Source organism: Agelaius tricolor, unplaced genomic scaffold (genome assembly GCF_023055355.1).
Source record: "Agelaius tricolor isolate 1412-34295 unplaced genomic scaffold, bAgeTri1.0.p SCAF_27, whole genome shotgun sequence".
Taxonomy (NCBI): Eukaryota; Metazoa; Chordata; class Aves; order Passeriformes; family Icteridae; genus Agelaius; species Agelaius tricolor.
Genome location: NW_027269287.1, coordinates 5,300,710 through 5,303,752, shown reverse-complemented (window position 1 = coordinate 5,303,752; position 3,043 = coordinate 5,300,710).

Below are 3,043 nucleotides of genomic sequence, written 5' to 3'. Positions count from 1 at the left end.
TTTGATAAATTCTTTAAATAATGTTTAATTTGCAATAACTCTTTGAGCCGTGTAGAAGAGGGTATTTTTAAACTTTTTTCAGCATCCTTCAAGTAGCTGTTAAAACAAAAAGAAAGCAATTGAGGTATCACCTACCTCAATCAACCTACCTGAGCAGACAGCTCAATTTTTTGCAAGGCAATCTATACATGCCGGGGTATACAGTGAGGTCTCTGTACCTTTTAAAATAATTGCTTCTGGGTGAAATTTTTAGTTGCAAAATTTAAAACTTTGTATACTTTTTGCTGAATTATTAAACTTTTAAAAATAAATTGTTTATTCCATATGAACTACAACTTTTTTTCTAGGTATAATAGCATTTCTCTATTATGCAAATATACAGAAACAACAATTTCCCTTTCTATTGAAAAAGATTTTAATTGAAATTTGTCTGAATGGGGTAATCTTTTTTATTTCCACAATCTTATAAATTGTTTATATTTTCTTCTTCTTGTCATAGTTCATATGAACTTTTTTAGAGGTACTATGAATGATCATGCACATGAAAAAGCAACTTATTTTTTTAACTTTTTGGTCAGAAAACAACAGATGATTGAGATTGAGTACTATTTTCTGTTTTACTGGAAAAGAATTACTATTCTGTCAAAAATAAAAATGGTATTTCAGAGGAAATATTTATCTTTAGCTAGTTAAAAACTTTTCAGGAGGATAACTTTGTTAATTACATGAAACATATTTAATTTTTTGTTGTTGGTTCCTCTCCTTCTCCTCAGTTTGTGCATAGTTCTTTATTTTTCCAAATATTTACTGTTCTTTAGATTTTTAAAAAGGGAAGTGGGGTAAGGTGATTGAACCATGTCTGTGTTGAGAATTACCTACAATACACTGTTGTTAAGAAAGTAACAGATGCTTAACTAAAATATTTGATACCCTATGTTAGAGTGAAAAGCTCTTTTTTAATCACAGATAAAGCAACGTCAGAGGAAAGGCATGCTTTTGAATTATGACATGGGGAAGTAATTTGGGCTTGTGTTTTTGAGATATCTAACTACCCACAGAGGAATTATGCTAAAACTGGAGCTAGTTTCAAGTTTAGTATCTTTCACTGGAAGCTGGACCTTCTGAAATCCATTGCAAAGTAAAACTCACAAGTGGGGATTTTCTTTTTTTGTTTTTGAGGGTGTAATTGCCTTGGTGTGGTAGGCCGACCCTGGCTGGATGCCAGATACCCACCAAAACCACTCTAGGCTCCCCTCTGCAAGTGGACAGGAGAGAGGAAAAACGTGTTCCTGACTTGAGCTAAGGACAGGGAGAGATTCACATAGAGATTATTGTCATGGACTTGACTTGGGGATATTAACTGAATTAATTACCAATCAATATCAGAACAGGAAATGAGAAGTAAAGCAAATCTTAAAATCACCTTTCCCCCAACCCTTCCAGGGCTCACTTCCACACCTGCTAGTGGCACAGGGAGACAGCAATGGGGGTTATGTTCATCTCATCCTAGGTTGTTTCTGCCACTGGTCAGGGAGAGGAGTCATTTCCCTGCACCAGCATGGGGTCCCTTCCACAGGAGGTCTTCATGAACTGCTCCAGTATGGGTCCCTTTACACAGTGTGCAGTCCTGCAGACACAGCCTGCCCCAGCTTGGGTTCCCCATGTGATTAGAAGTCCTACCAGGAAACCTGCTCCAGTGTGGGATCCTCTCTCCACAGGTCTGCATGTCCTTGCCAGGAATCTGCTCTAGCACAGGCCTCCGAGAGGCTCACAGCCTCCTCTCAGGCATCCACCTGCTCCAGTGTGGGGCTCCTCTACCAGCTGCAGGTAGATCTCCATGGGCTGCAGGGGCACAGCTGCTTCACCATGGGCTGCACAATGGGCTGCAGAGGAATCCCAGCTCCAGTGCTTGGAGTTCCTCCTCCCCTTCCTTCTTCACTGACCTTGGTGTCTCCAGAGTTTTTCCTCTCATATATTCTCACTCTGCTCTTATCTCAGCATATCTGTAACTGCACAATAATTTTTTTCTCTTCTTAAAATATGTTATCACAGCCGGCCGGGGAGGCTATGTACAAATCACAAACAGGATGGGACTGCTGAGGAACGTGTCTCAAGCTTATTTTATTTTCTAGCATCAGTCTCATTACATGGCTATGACAATGGAAAGATGCCAGCAGCTCACATCCCCGCAGCAGACAAAGATCTTAACGTTACAACTTACTAAGTTTTTTTGACTAATCACACAAAGCAAAAGTATATTGACAGTAGTTCTATCCAATCACTATAAGCACACCTACCTTTGGTTAAAACACTGCTTGCTTCTTTCAAACAAAATAGCTACTTGTAAGTCTTAAAACACAATGCACAGAGCTCCATTATTAATTCTAATATCTTGCTAGATAAACTTTTCTGTAGCTTAGGGAGTTATTCTAGACAAGCGTTAATACAGAGACCATTGTTCTATTTGTCCTTATTTTTCTAATTTGTATATAATTTTTCTGCTGACAAATCTTATGGCTACTGCTTAGCTCCAATCACAGTTCTGCTGTCTCTGAGGCCTGCCTTCTGCAGCTTTCCCAAAACCCTCTGATTTTAAGGATTCCCACAGTTCCCCATGTCCTGAAAAGCCAGGACATCCACTGCTTCTCTCATGAAGGGTCTAGTCCTTGAGGATCATCAATAGTGATACTGAGGAGACAAAAATCACAGTCCTTCTTACCTTTTCTGTAGAGCAATTTCAGCTCTCTGATGAGAGCTACATGGCTAGCATGACTACATGCTCTTATTTGATCTGGTGCTGTGGGTGATGAAGTTCAATTTTTCCCCAGTGATAAGAAATCTAGATGTAATTTTGTGTCATGGAGACTGCTCATGTTCAGTTCAGTCTAGTTCTCCTTACCTACAGCACAGCCTTGGCAAGCCTCCTGAAACTTTGTGGGTCAAGCCAGGCGATCAAGCAAAGGACATCTAGTTCCCTGCACTTAATTCTTATGTGACGGTGTTCACAGGGGTCTTATGTTGAAGAAAGAGAGGGAGATCTGAC